The sequence below is a fragment of the Sceloporus occidentalis genome, unplaced genomic scaffold (assembly GCF_023333645.1).
Source record: "Sceloporus occidentalis isolate IW3139 unplaced genomic scaffold, rSceOcc1.0.p SCAF_8, whole genome shotgun sequence".
Taxonomy (NCBI): domain Eukaryota; kingdom Metazoa; phylum Chordata; class Lepidosauria; order Squamata; family Phrynosomatidae; genus Sceloporus; species Sceloporus occidentalis.
Window position 1 is genome coordinate 50,620,260 of NW_028316988.1, and position 20,648 is coordinate 50,640,907.

Here is a 20,648-nt window from a genome sequence, read left to right on the forward strand (position 1 = left end):
GAGCATGTAAAGAACCCTAAGGCTACGAAACTACTTCCACAGCAGAGTTTTTCTAGCTAATGCAGTGAGTGTGTCAAATACAAGAAACTGATGCTTACTGCACAGTTGAAAACAAACTCTGGATGCTAGATCTGGCAGCTGTATCAGCCTTGTTTTGATTATTCACGGCAAGGAATCAAAAGAAACATTCAGTCTTCCTTTTGCCCCTAGGATAGTTTGTTCATATGTTCCAGTGATGGCATCCCTTCCAAGACCATGCCCTTCAACTGGGAGAAGAAGTGAGATGACAACCTGTGCATCCAACTCTTTCACCTTCCCATCCAGAGCCTCATAATCCCTTATGATCATGCTTTACAGATTGGCCCTATGGGGTGCCGTTGTGATGTGTGAGGGGCAGCAGTTTCAGACACCCCTCGCCCCTCGCATTTGATGAGGGCATCAAAATGGCGCCTCCCTGTACACATGGGCGCCACCATTTTGACGTAACGGACACCTAGCTTTTGCATGTCCCGGCATCATCGTGACGCTGCGAGTGCACCATTGGCGCACTGTGGCATCACAATCGCGTGCGAAGGAGCCACGCGGTTTGTCGCTGTGGCTCCTTCACTCAGCAAACCAGGGCACCTGGAGACCGTCCTTTTTGGGCAGTCTGTACCCCACCGATATTCTGAAGGCTATATCTTGCAGTTTCATTAAACATGGACTGAAAGGAAGGGGTGATGGTCAGTCGGCTTGACAAGTCACATCACAGATTTTTGCGCTAGGGAGACAATCCACCTCCTGAAAATCTTGTCAGGGTCACCATGCATCGAGGTCAAACAGCAATATTATAAATCTATCAAGGCACAACCTGAGTCAAGCGGAGGAGTCTGTTGTCATGCAAAATGTGGGCTAGACAAGGTAACTGTTATATGGATTTGTAATTGGTTGACCGGCCAAACTCAAAAGGTGCTCAACAATGGCTCCTTTTCATCCTGGAGAGAAATAACCAGTGGGGTCCCACAGGTTGGATGGCCATCTGTTGGGGATGCTTTGATTTAGAGTTCCTGCATGGCAGGGGGTGGACTGGATGGCCCTTGTGGTCTCTTCCAACTCTACGACTCTATGATTCTATGATTGTTTTCATTTTTTTCCCTTCTTGGTCATGTAATACGGGCATAGAGCACCTCCACTATTGGCTCAAAATTTCCCTTGATTTCTTGGCTCTTGATGAAGAAGTATCTTGCTCTTCCTTTTTTGTTGTTAACTTCTGTTTTCATTGCACTGATTATTGTAGTAGTTATCCTTATCCCTGCACACAAGCCATTGTACATTTCCATTCAGAGTACTGGTCCTATTTCTGTCACCTTTCATTTTTGCTTCTTTTGTGTTCTTGACTGCCTGTAGAGTTTCATCTGTCATCCATTGAGGCTTTTCTTTCTTTTTGACCACAGGCAGTGTCTTTGGGCTTTCCTTTCTATCATTTCACCAGCTTTCCTCCAACAATATGATCGAAAAGGACATAGTGAAATCCAAATACACTACACTCTCATTACAGCATCTATCTACCCACCCATTTTCATTCAAGAGTGCTTTTAATTGCATAAGCAATTCTCATGTGATCTGAAGTCACCAAAGATATGTGTGAATTAACGTAATGAACATTGTTGCTCAAGGTAGAAAAGTCAATGGCAGACAGAGGGGCACAGACCCTTCCCCTGGTTCACCATGAATCAGAGTAAACAGTCAATGAGGCTAAGATTTAAGCTTTAAGGCCCCACCGTGCCGCTAAAGATAACACTATATTAAGTCACAGTATTGTTTTGTGCAAGATAATTGATTAGTAAATAATTTGGAGTTCTTCCTAAGATGCATGTAAGTCACATGGAGACCCCCACTAGAAGATGAATCTAATTATTCCCTTTCACAGATGACTATTCTGCAAGTGATGAAGCATTTCTCAGCATACTACAGAATTAGTCACATTTGAATGAGAATGTTCTCAATGGATAGTGGAATACTACTTTTCATTCAAATCTAAGATTAATTTTTTATGACTTTTTATCAAAGTTAACCATATTTCTGGAATGGGTAATTTGTGTTTTCATTATTTCCATAGGCTATTTATTCAGTTCTTTGTACTTTGAAATATTAATGATTGCATGTTTGTGTTTATCTTCCATCCTTTATTCAGTCCTTCTAAATGTGTGTTCATTTTTAAAGTTCTATTAAGATCATTTAATTATGGCCAGTCTTTCCTTATTAGGAAAGAGTAGAGAGGAATCTGATGAAAAACATTGACACCCTTTACGTAATAGTGATGTTATGTGAGAAACTTTGCAAATATGCTATGAGTGCATTTTTTGTTATTTTATCATGTAAAACTAATAAAGATCCACAGCCTTCAGCATTTTCTCAGGGGCTGTTCGACAGTGGAACACACTCCCTTGGGGTGTAGTGGAGTCTCCTTCCTTGGAGGTCTTTAAGCAGAGGCTTAATGGCCATCTGTCAGGGATGCTTTGATTGAGATTTCCTGCATGGCAGAATGGGGTTGGACTGGATGGCCCTTGTGGTCTCTTCCAACTCTACGATTCTATGATTCGTTAATAAATGCATGATAGTCACTAGTGGTGTAGTGAAGTAGGAATGCAGAAAAGCATAGGTCCAAATTGTTTTCACAATACAGCAATGGCATCATCCATCCAATATTAGAGTGGTAAGGACTCTATACCCCAAATTTCATCTGACCTTGGAAGTTAAGCAGGATCAGGCCTGGTTAGTATGGGGGTGGGGATACAAGTTGGATGGGGATACAAGGTGCCCTAGGCGACATTTTAGAGAGAGGAAATGGCAAAACCATCTCTCAGTATTTCTTGTCTATGGAATTCATGGTTTCACCATAAGCTGATAGATTATTTGAAAACACACACACACACACACACACAGATTTAGATTGCTTTTGCCACTTGAAGCTTGATTGGCCGAGGCCTCACACATGATCCATTTGTTAGGTAGGTGAGATTCAGATGATTACTCATTCAAGATCACTTTGTATATTTGTACATAGATGTCTATGGATCACCACATCTTCCTGAATCCCCAAACTCTCCTTTGGGGTTTGCTCCAGAGAATACAACCGAGAACAATGGATGCAAGCTACAGGAAAAGAGATTCTACCTAAATCTTAGGGGGAACTTCCTGACAGTAAGATTTTTTTGACAGTGGAACACACTTCCTCAGAGTTTAGTGAAGTCTCATTCTGTGGAGGTCTTTAAACCGAGGTTGGATGGCCATCTGTCTGGGGTGGTTTCATTGTGAGTTCCTGCATGGCAGTGGGTTGGACTGGTTGGCCCTTGAGGTATTTCCCAACTCTATGATTCTATGTATTGGGGAAAAATATTTCTCTATTCATATCCAAAATATTCATGGCCATGGCACTTCAGCTGACTCAACTGGCATCAGATGTTTCCTACCACTTTGTTATTGGCTTGAGTGAAAGCACCTGTATGGCTTCATGTCGCATACTTAACAGCAAAAATGATCACTTGCTATTCATCTCCTGGACGAAGAGATACTGTTATTCTCCACTTGGTGGAACAAAGTTAAGTGTTTTGCAAAGCATTTAATTTGGTAGCATTGTTTGTACATGTGGAGCTGAAGTACTTCCCGCTCCCACTTCAGATAGCTTGATCCTTTCTGTAGAACACCTAGTATCAAGTACTTCATACAGAGGAAGTCTTTCTACTTACTTTTAGTTAATGGCAGCTGAATGTAGTGTATTGTGATGGATCAGTTCTCCCCTCCACACATACTTGCCTTTGTTGACATCTCACTATAATCACATCACAACAGTGGACAGAGAAATTGATTTGTCAGTATCTGTTAAAGCCCTTCATTGCAAACAAAAGAGGATGAATGCTTAACTGTATACCTTAAAATAGGCTATACAGTTTAAATTGTGAGAGGGTTGCCCTGATTTGGAAAGCTGGCCACACTGTGGATTTACCAACACCTTTCATGGTCTCATTTCTTAAGTTAAAATGAGTTTGGTATTTGAGACTTTTCTCAGTTATTGCTCAGAGAAAGAGAGAAAAAGAGGGGTATCTGTTTTCAGAGAAATATCTCCTAAGTCATAATGTTGGAACATTTGGGCTGATGCACATGAAGTCAATTTAATTAATTAATTATATTATATTTGGAAATGGTGTGCTATGCTTTTATCTTTTTTTTTGTTTGTTTGTTTTATTTTAAACTAGCTGTAGCCGGCCATGCGTTGCTGTGGCTCAGTCTGGTTAAATGGAAAAGAAACAAAAGAGAAAGTGCACATTTCTAAAATATTTAATTTCACAATGTTTGTGGGTGTACAATATTTTTTTGTTATTCCATTGTCTGTGTAGATATACAGATTGTCTGGTTTGCCAACTCTAGAACAGGCAACATATAATTGTCCATGTGAGAAGCAATCCGTGTCTAGATCTAAACCGCATCATTCTAGAGATTGGTCCTGAGCTTTGTTGATGGTGATTGCAAACGCCAATCGAATTGGGAATTGCAATCTCTTAAACTGAAATGGCATATCCATTGGAATCATAGGAATGCGAGGAATGAGGACATTTTCACCTTTGAAAGGTCCTGTCAAGATTGTTGCTTCAATGACATTGCTCATTAATTTATTTACTGCAAGTTGCATGCCGTTGCAAAGCTGTGGCTGGTTGATATTGCACAACATGATAATTGGAACACCGATTTTCAGTTGCAGTACATGCGATGGCATCCCTGGCACATCGAGTGAATTCAAAAATTCTGTTGGATAATGAACCGCTTCATCTGCTTCCACAACAGTGTCGACTGACTTGTATGTGACTGCCTCGCTTTGAATGTTAGACTGAATAATATTGTTAAGTCCGTACACATCGTCGTTCTTGGCCACAAGAATAGCTCATACACTCAGCCATCATGATTCTTATAATTGGTTTGAATATTGGGAAAATACTGAAAAATAAGAAAAACAGTTAAAAAATGAAATGGAAAACAATGAAGAAATAAAAAATAAAGTATACTCCCGAAATGAACGCTATGGTAAACGACACAGCTCAATGTCACATGAAATAATTAAATCAAAATGAAAATAAATCAAAATCTATAAAAATTCAATTTAACAATGCAGTCGGAAGCATTGAAATGGAATCGTAAAATAGTTAGTATAGAGTGTGTTGCTATTATTTCCAACAGATGGCGCTGTTTTTAAAAAACCACATATTTTTACCTGTCACAGGTGTGACATTTATATAATAGTAGGTATATAAAAACATAGTAGGTATATAAAAACATAGTAGGTATATAAAAACATCTGTGTATTCGAATGGAACACTGTGTCAAAATTTCAAAACAATCGGTGAAGAATTTTCGGAGATTTAAGATTTTGAACAAACATTTACATTTTTATTTATATAGAAGAAATATGTGTTCTGTACATTTTTAACTATTTCCTTTTCAAATATAATTGTTTAATTGTTTTTTTAGCTTTTGTAAAATAAGATTTTAGCTGAATTTTATTTTAAACTATTGTAAGCCACTTTGGTTCCCATGCCAGGAGAAAGGCATGGCATAAAAACAAGCAAGCAAACAAACGTTCCATTCTCTCTTGGAAGTTGCAGATTTGCTTCACTTGGATTGTACTGGAATAGTGTTCACATGCACAGGCTATTGATCCATGAGTTGAAATATGCAAAGTTATTTTAATAATTCCCAAAGGAGACTGTCTATTTACTGACATTATTTCTGGGGGCCTTTTCAGAATAATAATCTTCCCAAGGTGGTTCTCCAAATATATGCATATACATCAATCTGAAGACTGCATGATACCTGGCCAAGGTCCAAATGGGGCTTTAGGGCTTCAAGGTTGTCCAGAAATGGGCCATTAGGGCTCTTTTCAAGATCAGTAAAGATGAGTCTTGGTGTACCCCATTTGGCACAGCATTCCAGCATGGGGCAAGAGCCAAAGTGCCTACATGTCTGCCAGTATAGTTGTTCTCAAAGGTGGGCATCTGCTTTTGGGCAGGTAAGCTGATATGGATGTAGGTACATTTTCTCCCATTCAAATAAAGGAAGGTACAAAGTACTAAATTTTAGCTAAATATCTTCTATATCAGGGGTCGGCAACCTACGGCCCGCGGGCCGGATGCGGCCCGCGGAGGCCTTTCTGCCGGCCCCCGCGCAGTCCTGCCGCCGATTGCCGCCGTTTCCGCGCCGCTCCGGGCGCCATTTTATTTTTCAAAATGGCGGCCGAAGTCTCGTGCGACCTTTCCCTGCCATTTTTATAAACAAAATGGCGGAGGAGGAGGAAGAGGAGGGCCGCGCGGTCTGGGGTGGAGGAGGCAAAGGATGAAGACCGGCGCCACCCTCCCCTACCTCCCCGCGGGGCTCTGCGCGGCCCTCCCCGCCTCCCCGCAGGGCTCCGCGGGGCCCTCCCTGCCTCCCCGCGGGGCTCCGTGGGGCCATCCCCGCCTCCCCGCGGGGCTCTACGCGGCTCCGTGGGGCCCTGCGCGGCCTTCCCCGCCTCCCTGCGGGGCTCCGCGGGGCCCTCCCTGCCTCCCCGCGGGGCTCCGTGGGGCCATCCCCGCCTCCCCGCGGGGCTCTGCGCGGCTCCGTGGGGCCCTGCGCGGCCCTCCCCGCCTCCCCGCGGGGCTCCGTGGGGCCATCCCCGCCTCCCCGCGCGGCCCTCCCCGCCTCCCCGCGGGGCTTCATGCAGCCCCGCGCTGCCCACCTCCTCCTCTGTCTCCTCCGTCCTGGCCCCAGGCCGCGCGGCGCATGGAGGAGGGGGAGGAGAACAAAGAAGAGGAGGAGGAAGAGGAGGGAGGAAGAGCAGGAGGAGGAAGAGGAGGGAGGAAGAGCAGGAGGAGGAAGAGGAGAGAGGAAGAGCAGGAGGAGGAAGAAGAGAGAGGAAGAGCAGGAGGAGGAAGAAGAGAGAGGAAGAGGAGATGGGGCAGCAGGAGGAGGAAGAAGAGAGAGGAAGAGCAGGAGGAGGAAGAAGAGAGAGGAAGAGGAGATGGGGGCAGCAGGAGGAGGAAGAGGAGAGAGGAAGAGCAGGAGGAGGAAGAAGAGAGAGGAAGAGCAGGAGGAGGAAGAAGAGAGAGGAAGAGGAGATGGGGGCAGCAGGAGGAGGAAGAGGAGAGAGGAAGAGCAGGAGGAGGAAGAGGAGAGAGTAAGAGTTGATGGGGCAGCAGGAGGAGGAAGAGGAGAGAGGAAGAGCAGGAGGAGGAAGAAGAGAGAGGAAGAGGAGATGGGGGCAGCAGGAGGAGGAAGAGGAGAGAGGAAGAGGAGATGGGGCAGCAGGAGGAGGAAGAAGAGAGAGGAAGAGCAGGAGGAGGAAGAAGAGAGAGGAAGAGGAGATGGGGGCAGCAGGAGGAGGAAGAAGAGAGAGGAAGAGCAGGAGGAGGAAGAAGAGAGAGGAAGAGGAGATGGGGGCAGCAGGAGGAGGAAGAGAGAGGAAGAGGAGATGGGGGCAGCAGGAGGAGGAAGAGGAGAGAGGAAGAGCAGGAGGAGGAAGAGGAGAGAGGAAGAGTTGATGGGGCAGCAGGAGGAGGAAGAGGAGAGAGGAAGAGCAGGAGGAGGAAGAAGAGAGAGGAAGAGGAGATGGGGGCAGCAGGAGGAGGAAGAGGAGAGAGGAAGAGCAGGAGGAGGAAGAGGAGAAGGTGGTGAGTGGCCAGAGGCCACATGACCTTGCAAAGTGTGTTTTGTGTGCTTTTAATGCTAACAAGTCTCCCTTGCTTTGACAATGATAGTGTGGTGGTGATGGTGATGAGTCAGCTTGAGAAGCATGCAACTACTGTTTCAGAAGCTGAGAGAGTGTGACCTTGCAAAGTGTGTTTTGTGTGCTTTTAATGCTAACATGTCTCCCTTGCTTTGACAATGATAGTGTGGTGGTGATGGTGATGAGTCAGCTTGAGAAGCATGCAACTACTGTTTCAGAAGCTGAGAGAGTGTGACCTTGCAAAGTGTGTTTTGCGTGCTTTTAATGCTAACAAGTCTCCCTTGCTTTGACGATGATAGTGTGGTGGTGATGGTGATGAGTCAGCTTGAGAAGCATGCAACTACTGTTTCAGAAGCTGAGAGAGTGTGACCTTGCAAAGTGTGTTTTGTGTGCTTTTAATGCTAACATGTCTCCCTTGCTTTGACAATGATAGTGTGGTGGTGATGGTGATGAGTCAGCTTGAGAAGCATGCAACTACTGTTTCAGAAGCTGAGAGAGTGTGACCTTGCAAAGTGTGTTTTGCGTGCTTTTAATGCTAACAAGTCTCCCTTGCTTTGACAATGATAGTGTGGTGGTGATGGTGATGAGTCAGCTTGAGAAGCATGCAACTACTGTTTCAGAAGCTGAGAGAGTGTGACCTTGCAAAGTGTGTTTTGTGTGCTTTTAATGCTAACATGTCTCCCTTGCTTTGACAATGATAGTGTGGTGGTGATGGTGATGAGTCAGCTTGAGAAGCATGCAACTACTGTTTCAGAAGCTGAGAGAGTGTGACCTTGCAAAGTGTGTTTTGCGTGCTTTTAATGCTAACAAGTCTCCCTTGCTTTGACAATGATAGTGTGGTGGTGATGGTGATGAGTCAGCTTGAGAAGCATGCAACTACTGTTTCAGAAGCTGAGAGAGTGTGACCTTGCAAAGTGTGTTTTGCGTGCTTTTAATGCTAACAAGTCTCCCTTGCTTTGACAATGATAGTGTGGTGGTGATGGTGATGAGTCAGCTTGAGAAGCATGCAACTACTGTTTCAGAAGCTGAGAGAGTGTGACCTTGCAAAGTGTGTTTTGCGTGCTTTTAATGCTAACAAGTCTCCCTTGCTTTGACAATGATAGTGTGGTGGTGATGGTGATGAGTCAGCTTGAGAAGCATGCAACTACTGTTTCAGAAGCTGAGAGAGTGTGACCTTGCAAAGTGTGTTTTGCGTGCTTTTAATGCTAACAAGTCTCCCTTGCTTTGACAATGATAGTGTGGTGGTGATGGTGATGAGTCAGCTTGAGAAGCATGCAACTACTGTTTCAGAAGCTGAGAGAGTGTGACCTTGCAAAGTGTGTTTTGCGTGCTTTTAATGCTAACAAGTCTCCCTTGCTTTGACAATGATAGTGTGGTGGTGATGGTGATGAGTCAGCTTGAGAAGCATGCAACTACTGTTTCAGAAGCTGAGAGAGTGTGACCTTGCAAAGTGTGTTTTGTGTGCTTTTAATGCTAACAAGTCTCCCTTGCTTTGACAATGATAGTGTGGTGATGATGATGATGATGATGATGATGATGATGATGATGATGACAATGATATGAGTCAGCTTGAGAGGCATGCACGCACTGTTTCTGAAGCCAAGAGAGTGTGACTTTCCAAAGTGCCTTTTCTGTGTGTTTTTGGTTCTTTAATGGTGATATTGATATCAGAAAGCCTCTGAGGCAAGGCCAATGTAAATTGCTGTGATTTTTACAAACTCATGCGCAGTGAAGAAAAACCAAAGTCCCTTGACCAAGTACACATTTCTGAGAAGTACACTTGGTCCAAGAACGGTGAAACCACCTTGACATGTTCAATATGCATAGCCATGTTAAACCATGCTAAGTGTTAAACCCAAGGGGTTTGGTTATGGAATAAGCCTCTGAAATATGCAAGAGGCCATGTTAAGTAAAGCCATGTGAAATGCACAACTGTGCTGTTGTGTGTGTTTTGGAATGCAGGTTGGGGGTGTTTGTCCAGAAAGGGACCGAGGAGGAGAGGGCGGGCACATGCCTCCTCCTCCTTGCAGGGCTTCGGTGGAGGCTCCGCCCTGGAGGGTGGCTCCGCCCCAGAGGGTGGCTCCGCCCTGGTGGGTGGAAGCTCCGCCCCCAGCATGCAGCCCCGCCCCAGAGGGTGGAAGCTCCACCCCCCCCGGCTTCGGCCCCCCGACTTGTCTGAGGGACACCAACCCGGCCCCCAGCTCCAAAAGGTTGCCTACCCCTGTTCTATATGTATTAGAAAACACTTTTATGTGATTTGAACTTCTTTTGTTCCCATAGAAAACCCAGGAGGAGCTTAGGGGGAGCCCCTAGTAGTCTCCGCACAGAAACTAAGTCCACACCTCCTTTGCATGAAACTGGTGCTGCCAGTCACGCTTGTATGTCACCACTCACCTCACGTTCTTAAGCGTCTGTCAGAAAAGCCAAACCATATTACACACAGATTGTGATTCTAACCAGGGAGATTAATTGCAGCTTTGATGCAGGCGAATCAGTAAGACACACAGCCTAGTCCATTAACCCTCTAAGCTCCACATTAGCAACACATTTGTGATCTTTGCATTTGTGCTTAGCATCTCTTGACCTCTCCTGCCAACATTGTAAAGCACTCTTGGATTTTTTATTCTGTTGTAGTGATGCTGTTTTGATGGCTGATAGATGTGCATTGAACTAATACAGGCCAGAAATGCGGTTATAAAAGGAAAAGATAGTTCCCTGGATTATGATTCTATTGGTTCTGTCTCCTAACCCTCTGAAGCTACATTAGCAATGCAGTCCTAGTAGGTTAACCAATGCCACTTTATTTATTTTTAATTTATACAAATAGCTTTGAGCAATTTGTGTGTGGGACATAAATGCCACTGGCAAAGAACAGAATAATATTAAATGGAGTAGCAATAGTAAGATGGCTATTTTACATCCTGTTATAATTCACCCACTGGATGAATAGAATGAACAGAAGGAAGATATTATAACTGGACAACCTAGTTGAGAAGGAGGAAAGGACGCAATGCCAGAAATCTGTTGATGATGTTCTGTAGGAGTCTGTGGAGCTGGAAGAGGCCAAGAAGTCAGTACATCCCCCATCCCTCAGTGAACATAGAAGGGTGAGGCACATCAAGCTCAGATCAAATACCAAATGCTAAACTCATTAGGCACTGATCAGACTCAGGCGGCCTCGAAGGAGCTGCCCATAAATGTCTCAGCTGTGTTCTTCCAGCCTTAGTGCAGACAAGTGACTCATCTGCTGGCACTACTCTCTGGGTTTTTTGTTTTTGTTTTTGTCTTGCCTTGACCTTAGACTATATTTGGATTTCTCTGATGATCTCCTGTTGTCAAGTGTACTTGGACATCTGGACTGGCTATGACAAATCTTCTGAATCTCTTTGCATCCTCCTCAGATAATCTGTGACTGGACTGGACTGACCATTCCACATTGCCTACTAGCTTGCTTGGGCACTTATTGATGTTTTCAGGACAGATCCTAATAATGTAGGAAATTTGATTACTCTTATAATTGTTCCAGCTTGTACAATAGGTTCACACTTTGACAATGACTATAAATTTACTCAGCCCCTTTCAAAATCCTGCTTGCCACTGTGACCTTCTTTCTTCATGACTTCCACAGAATGTGATGAAAGAGTGCCCTGTATTTTCCCTTTTATTGACTTTAAATTTACTGTCTTTTAGTTTCACTGAACAAATATCTGATTCTGAATTATGGGAATAGCGATCCAACAGAGATGAAGGAAAAGGTGGATCAGTCCAATCTGTAGATAAGTCAAACAGTGGCATTAGAATTACTTGCTAGTGTTCTCATTTTTATGAGAACATGAGATTTGGGTTGACTGGTGAGATTGCTTCTTAACAGAACCATGGAAACTGTCTCCTGGCTCCTGCCTAGAAAACTGAACCAGACGAACTTGTTGTGACCATCTTCAGAAGCCCTGCTCCAGGTCACTCACATTCAGAGTTCATGTATGTGGCAGCTAGTGACATGTCCTTTTCCACTCCAGGGATAGAAAATGAAAGTACTTGTATTCTAATTGTATTTCACCCTTTTCTGACAAATCATATGCTTTCCATGTGTCAAGCCAACTTCACTTTTAAGTGCAAATGAGGCATGCAAGAATTCCAAACCATATGCCTTTATCCGTTTTAATGTTATATTTCCAAATAATTATTTTTATTAATGTACAATGAATGAGCAGGCACACATGCAAATACACCCGGGTCTTCCAGCTTCAAGTAAGGTGATGATGTGAATAAACAAATACATGTGGCTGTCAGACCTCATGCTTATTAATTAACTAAGCTTTGTCTTTTTTCCTGCCTTGTTTCATACTAGTGGATGCTGGGATATGTCATGATTATTTATCATGTTGTTTGTTAACTGCCCTCAAGTCAACTTCAAATCATGGCAACCCTGTGAATGAGACATCTCCAAGACTCCCTGTCATCAACTGTTCTGCTCAGGTCCTGCATTTAGACCTGTAGCCTCTCTGATTGAGTCTATCCATCTGGCGTATGGTTCTTCTTTCTGCCACCTTCCACCTTCCATAGCATTATTGTCTTTTCTAATCAATCATGTCTCCTCGTGATGTGGCCAAAGTACTACAATCTCAGTTACGTCTTGGCTTTCAAGAAGAATTCAGGCTTGATCTGTTCAAGGACCCATTTGTTTGTCTTGGGCCATCCATGATATCCTCAGCACTCTGCTCCAGTGCCACATCTCAAATGAGTTGATTTTTTTCCCTATCCACTTTCTTCACTGTCCAACTCTCACATTGGTACATGGTAATGGGGAATATATTGTCTTGGACAATTCTAATTTTAGTGCTCAGCTGAGATATTTTTACACTTTAGGGTCTTATCTAGTTCTTTCATAGATGCCCTTTTCATTCCTAGACTTCTTCTGATTTTTAGACTGCAGTCTCCTATCTGAACAATATTTGATCCAAGGTATGGAAAACTATTTTGATTTCATCATTGTCTAGATTAAATTTGTGTAGTTTCTTCATTGCCATTATTTTTGTTTTCTTAATGCTCAGCAGTAAGCCTATCTTTGCACTTTCTTCTTTAACTTTCCTTAGTAATTATGCCAAGTGCATGATGTTTTCTGCTAGTATTATGATGTCTTAGATTGTTGATGTTCCTTCCTCCTATCTTCACTTCTTCTTCTGAGTCTAAACCTGTTGTTCATATTATATTTTCTGCATACAAGTTAAACAAATACAGTGATAAAATCCACCCTTGCCTTACTCTTTTGCCAGTTTGGAACCATTCTGTTTTTCCATACTCTGTTCTAACAGTAGCCTCTTGTCCTAAGTATAGATTTCTCATAAGGGCTATCAAATGTAGTTGTACCCCCATTTCTTTAAAAGCATCCTATAACATTTCATGATCTATGCAGACAAAGGCTTTGCTATAGTCTATAAAACACATGCTGGTTTTCTTCTGGAATTCTTCAGTATAAAATTTATTTGTGTCTATGTTTAAGTTTAATAAAAATGATTTTACAAAAAAAAAATTAATTGCAAATTCAATCTTTCGTTCCAAATTAGAAAAAAAAGTTTTTGCATTTATGAATGTGCATAAAAGTGCACATGAACTAGAAATAGATTATTTTATTTATGCTATGATACATTTCTTTATATATGTATAATATTTGTATACCATTTTATACTGCAAGTTCTTCAAGCATTTAATGTTCATATTTAAATGAACTGTGACAGCCTATGATATAAACACAAAAGTTATACAGAGAGAGAGAGAGAGAGTCAGATGTAGGTATATGAATAGCATTTCAAACATAATGTAAAACAATTTCATCTTTGAAAAAATTCAACAATCAGTACAAGAAAAAGAGCAGTGATAATAATTATTGTGGAGGGAATGCCTGCAGGCAGTGAGACTTTATTAACTGATCCACTCACTTCCATTAAAAGAAATTTGGCTACCAAGTGTATCTATCTCCTCTTATTTCTTTTTCTTATTACCTGGCATGGTAAGGGTTACATTTTGGTCAGGAGGCTGACATAGCTGTGTGAGCACAAGCCACTCTGCGTGCCCTCACTGCAATGTGTATCTATAAGATCAGGTTGTAAGTGATTTTGGCATTACTGGAACCGATTGTTCATCTGCTTAACCTTCCACTTTCCTAAAAGAACTCCCATGGCCAGCAGCCGTCCCACCGCAGGCTGCAAGCTGTCAAATCGTATCAGCTAAATGGGGTTAAATCTGGTCAGAAGTGGAAAAGAAGATGCCCAAGGAATGCCTACAATAAATGTAAGAAACATGTGAATATTGCTGAGTGCTTTCAAGCGATGCAAAGGAAAAATGATTATGTGCGGTCTTTGGCCTGTAGTTGTAGATTGAAAGCATCTATTTATGTAAAGGTGCAGCTGGCTGGATCTTGGCAGGTGATATTTAGAACACACACACATCTCTGGAAGCTGGATTAAGCCAAAATCATTTTTTCCTTTTTCATAGATGTCATAAAATTTCCTTCTATTTTTGGCCATATTCAGGTTTCAAACTGAAATAGTGTAAATGAGTAAGGATTGCTGCTTGATATTCCTGCTTCATCAGCAGATGAAGAAGAGTGGGTAGCCATGTGATGTAGTGTTATGAATGTTGGCATAGGATTTTGGAAGAAGAGGGTTCAAATCCCACTCCGACATGGAAACCCATTTGGGCAAGTTATATTCTCTCAGTCCTATAGGAAGGCAATGACCAACCTCCTGTGAAGAAATGCTGCCAAGAAACAACTTTGATATGCTTGACGTAACTTGGAGTCAATTTGAAAGCATATAACAACAAATTCTTACAATATCATTCTTCTATCTCTACCTCTGTCTCCATCTCTATAGCTATCTATTCATCTATCCAACAATAAAATATTCAGTATTGTTGAGAGTGTGCAGAAAGAAAATAAATATTTTCATTCTATTCAGGAAAAAATAATTAAGCTAACCAATTTTTTTCTAGTTTATGGGGGTGAATAATGAAAACAATGAAAGGATGGGAAGCATCACTCTCTTTGCTGTGCAACAAGACCAGACCCATTTGGTTCCTTTTTACCCTGAAGTGTCTCTATTTTGCCTAGGCTCACAAGAATTACTATGCCAGTTTATGAGTTTGTGCCAGGAATTACGTGGTTTCTTCTTCTGTCCACACCCTTTTCTTTTGTGCCATGTCTTTTAGATAGCAAAGCTAAGGGTAAGGAATTCTCTCTTTTTACTGATCTTCTGTAAACCCACGCTGGGAGCCATTCTGACTAAATTGTTTGGTACATATCTTTTAGGTAAATAATACATAATACTTAATAAATAAGAGAGGAGGGCTTTGATGTTTACACCAAAAGTTGGGTTGGATCCACAGTTATGCCCATTATTTCCCCAATTAGCAATTCATAGCACACAAAATTGCCATTTTTCCAGATATGGCAATTTCTCCAGATATTTTTTTGGGGAGAGCCTCTCAAATTTCCTTATCCATATTCATCTCATAAAGAGGCCATCTTAACAGTGCCCATGTTTGAGTAAATAACTTGAGAAAAACAGGTCCTTCAGCAGAATGTCAGAGCCCCTGAGCCAGAAACCAAAGCAACAGTTAGATCAAAAAGTTATTATGGGGAGGGAGGATGGCTGCACTTTGTTTTTTATTTGTGCTAAATGGGCCAATCTTTGACAGCCTGTTTCCACCAAAGATTAAAGATTTAGAAAGAAGCAGACTTCCCTTCCTTATCTCATTCATCTCAGACCTAAGCTAGTTTGTGGTGAAAGCAAATTTCTCAAAATGCTTTTGCTTTCCATGAAAGTTTGGCTTTTCAGTGCAGGCATACATCTGCTGTCATTTTAACAAGAGTTTCTGCAATTACTTTTGCGTTATCTAACAGCTGTTCTTTCTCTACGATTTCTTTACGTTCCATATTCTGGTTGTCTCCTCAGAAGTTATATCAATGTCTTTCTGAATGCACACATTTAAAAATGAATTTTAGTTGGGGAACTCTATCAATCATATTGTCAAAGCAGTTTTGTCATGTCTTCTCCCTTGCCTTAGCCATCTGCAGAAACATTTAAAGATCAGTTTATTTGTAGATGCTGATTTAACCTTTAATGCTTCCCCACGTGGATGTAATATAATTGTCTGTAATGGGGCCTTTAATTAGGAGACTACTGAATACATTTCAGTGGCTGTTGGGTTAAGTATAATGGTCTACTCCCTCCTGAAACAAAGACACAGTTTATGCTAAATTGTATTGATCAAGATGGCATTCAAAGCTATAACAATCTTGATTTCAAAGATTCTGATTCTGACATTTACATTTCCCCTGACCTTTTCCTTTCAACTCTCCTCTCCTCTCCATCCTTCCTCCCACTTCAGTAAACATTACCTCCTTCCATGTTATCCCAGATGAGATTTCTCTGCAGGAACAAAATGAGTAGGAGGACAAAGAGGAAAAGCAAGCCAATTTTAATGGAGCAATACAAGAAAATGTTGATTTATTAAAGAGTATACTTAAGATATTGGGAACATTCAGAATCACCTTCAGTATTTGTTTGGTGTGCCCACAGAACCACTTTCAGGTGTGTAAATTGAAAGTGCAAGGGACTCTCTTCTTCCTACAATTGAATCACTTCTCCACCGTGTCACTGTGAATCCTTTTAAATATTTTCCAGGGTGAGCAAGAAACAGAGAGGGACTCGTTCCTTCACTTGCTGCTGTGTGGTAAGTGGATAAATAGGGGGGGGGACATACATTCCTTCCTTCCTTCCTTCCTTCCTTCCTTAAAATGCTCTCTCTTCACTTCATTTCTCAGATGCCTCTGGACACAGCAACATAGTAATCTCCCCAGTCATTGTCTGCCCACAGATGACAAGGCAGGAGGATTGGGGGAATTATGGAAGTATAATAAACTATCTTTCCATCCAATATTGCTTTGTGTAGCTTTAAATCAGTGGTTCCTAACCTTTGGCCTTCCAGACATTTGGGACTTCAGCTCCCAGAATTGGCCATACTAGAGGAGGCTTTGGGGAGCTGAAGTGAAAAACAATTGAAGGGTCAAAGGCTGAAAAACCTTGTTTAAATTGAATAACTATAGACTTTCTTTGACACTGATGATAACATTCTGTAAACAAACATACCTGACCATATGCTAGAGTCAACAAGCCACAGCTCATAGCTTACATGCAAGGATGTGATGCTTAACAATATGATGCTGTAAGGAATAACATTGGTGGGGGTAGGAAATTTGACCTTCTTCTGAAAGGACAGAATAGGTAGTCAGTAAGAGCATAAGAAAGTTTCAGGTGAAACAAAGCCTCTCAGCTTTTAGAACTACAGCTAAGGACCAGAACAGACTGACAAAATCCACCACCTTCCTGGTGGCTTGGGGGCATGGTGAACACACGACACACATCCCCAAGCTGGCAGGAAACTGCTGTGAAGCCACCTGGCCATTTATATGGCAGCAGCTTTTTGGTGCTCTGGTGGCATGGAGTTTAGACGCTACCCACAGCAGGAGCACCCAAAAGCCATGGCAGTGGAGGAAAAGGCACAGTTTTTCTGGTGCAAAAAGAAGTGGCATTTTGCCACTTCTTTTTTCACCAGAAAAAAAGCCAGATCAGGGCCATGGCATGCAGTTGTGGTGGCCCTGATCCTGTGCTTAAAGGAGAGGCATCACACCGCCCCTTTGGGCCACTCTGTTTTGGCCTTAAATTATGCTGATTTTTTTTTAATTGACAGTTTCAGCCTAGTTATGGTGGGCAGAAAAATCTCCCCACTTTTCCACTACAGAAGGACAAAAGGTTAGAGTTATGAGGGTAATAGAAGAGGACACTATAAGTGTCCAGGAAAGTGTCCAAATGGCTGATAAGACCAGCTCCGTTCCCAAACAAACAGTGCAAAGCAAGTCCAGAAGCACAAGATGTATTACCAAGAGGATTTGTTCAGGATATCAGATAGGCAGTCGGATAAGACAGTCCAAGGTCAAGGGTTCCAGAGAGTCAAGACTGGTCAGCAGTCCAAGAAGCAAGGTTTCAGTCCAAAGAACAATGGGCACCAGAGTACTTTCCCCAGGAAAGTCAGATAATCTCTGACAACTAGACAAACATTCTACAGCTGCTTATATGGGTAGGCTGCAGGCATTCAGGTGCATCTGATTGCCAGTGCATTTCTGATAAAGCCTCCATGACCTTCGAAGGCACTCCCTTTTGGCTCCACACTGACTGAAGGTAGGCACGCTTCATTGATCTTCCTCCATGTCCAAAGACTCTGCCACAGGCAGACTGCTGAACCTCCTGAGAGGCCACAGACTCAGGCTCCACAGCTGCAGGCTCAGGTCCCAGAGGCTCTGGTTCATCCTCTGAGTCCTCCTCCAGGCTAGGCGTGACAATAACCAGGGCTAGTCTACGGTATTTTGCTACCTAAGGTTAGGAATAAAGAGGCATGTCATCAGCAATTCACAAGCAGAGACTGACTGGACTTGCAGCCAGGCCACATTGGCATAATCTTTCATGCCTGATGCAGAAAATTGGGGCCTAGGGCAGGTAGTGTGGAACACATGCTTTTTTTCTCAGAGGAATATAGTTTATGAAGAACTTTAATGCTCCCCCTAGCAACTGCCCTTCTGAGGCAATTGCTTCACTTTTCATAATGATAGCTGTAGTCATAACCTATATAGTTGCAGCCCCAGTCTCTGTAGCTTGGCAAACAAGGTCAGCTAATAGGGGTTTTGCAAGAGACAGCAGAAAGTGAGCTTGCGTCCATGCCATTAGACCTTCCCAGTCCCAGAGGGTCTTTTGGGAAAGTTTTTGGATCAAGGGTGAGGGTCAGTAGGGGTTAGACTGTTTGGTTTGTTGGACCCTAGCGGAGGCTTGCTTATGTATGTATTAGTGTCTATTATTGTAGTTTGGTGACTTTGGATCTGTTGGGCCAAGGCTGATTTTTTGTGTAAGCTTAGCAGAGGTGTGCTCGTCATTCTATTCATTGTAGTTTCAGGTCACATTCCAAAGCACCTGGTCTCAGGGAGACAGGGCTTTTGGTCAGAGGAAGTGAGGCAGTGCTAGCACCCATTAGCTCTCTATACAGCTCAATCCCCAACCCCTGAAGCTCAGCAAAGAGAAATCAAGGGTTGCAGACTTACTCACAAAGCACCTCTGTTTTCACAAGTTAGAATTCCAAAATGGAAAACTATTGTCAGATTAAGGCTATTGTCTTTAGGCAGAGTGGACATCACAGAAAAGCACCCAAAATTCCATGAATGAACACAGAGAACCCTGTTAGATACTTTCCACAGCAGGCACTTTTCCTCTGAATGTTGCAGTTACTATTCTCTACATGCAGAACCTTCTCGGCATTTTCCAGCAAATGATCACAGGGAGGGTTTTCATTTCCTCCCTGAAATCTTGAATCATTGTTCTCCTTTCAAGTCATTTCCAGCTGAACGGCAGCCCTAAGGAGAATCTATCAAAGTTTTTTCTAGGCAAGAATTGTTTAGATGGGGTTTTGCCTTTGCCTTCTTCTGAGACTGAGAGAAGATGACTTGCCCAAGGTCACTAAGTGGGTGTCCATGGCTGTGCAGGTTTTTGAACTCTTGTCTCCAGAGTCATAGCCCAATGCACAAACCACCACACCATACTGGCTGTATAAATTTTAGGTGTATTTGATGCCAATTTGTATTTTATGTTACTTTGTCAATTTTACCACATGGTAAACATTCTCTCTTTTTTTTCTTTTGTTCTAGTCTATGTGGGCTTTTTTTAACAAAGATTTTTTTAAAAAAAGAGGCACTAAAGTGCAGTGAAGAGCGAAACACACATACATACACACATTTTTGTGTAGAAAGCAAACAGCTCCCAAGAAGGATTTTATGTAGTTCTTTCTGTATCCACTATGTAATATACTCAACTGGGATCAATGGGCATAATTTAAGAAAGCTCTTTATGGCTGGCAGTGAAATGTAGAGTTTAGTCATGATTTGGTATTAGCAGCTGACATTTGCTCTAACGCTGCTGAAGTAAAGCATTCCCTGATGGGGTCTTAGACTGGTTTAACTGTCACAGCATCTCCCAAGGAACTCTGAGAATAATATTTTTGTGAAGGTGCAGAAGCTTCTCTGTTGGAAAGCCTTCATCTCCTTACATAGACTACAGATTCTCAGAAAACCCTGCAAATAACTGTGAGAATTAAAACAGGATTATGTCTGTAGTAAAGACCTGCTTTTTAGTCTATCAGTGAAGGTATATTTCTAAGGCAGTCAGATCCAAAGTCTGTCTTTAATTCCAAAGTTCAGACTGGGACCACTCCTTTTCCTTTCTTCCTGTATTTGCTTATTGTCCGAGTTGCCCCTCAGGGCTCCCTCCCTCATGTTATAGTTGGGCCTGCTTAGCTATGCTATAGCCATGTAGGGAGCTTAGATACAGCAGAAGGGGGCAGGCAACTGCAAGTAATTTCTGTGCGTGAAACAAGGTCATATAGTATCTGGGTTTACATGGGAATGGAATGTGAAAAAGAGGGGGCAGATGGATCTGTAGTGAATATAGAAGTGTGTATGGAGGGTGCGAAACATGGAGAGACCTTGTAGTTTGTGGTTTCCCATACAGCAGCCCATGCAATTTTCTTGAGGTTGAACTGGCTCAAAATTCATAACTCCCACATTGACTGAGCTTTGGAGAAGGTAAATTTGTGAGCCAAGGGTGTCAAACGCATAGGATGTCTTTAGCTGGGAAGCCCTGGCAGGGAGAACCAGGGCTTGGCCCTGACTCAGATGTAGTCACTGTGGGCACTGTAGCTAAATTCCCTAGGCTAAAAGCTGCTGCTGGGTATGTATGGGGGTATCAATGCCAGCCTCAGTTGGGGAGACCATTGGTACCACAAAACAGGTTAAGCTGAACTTTAAGAAACTGTTCAA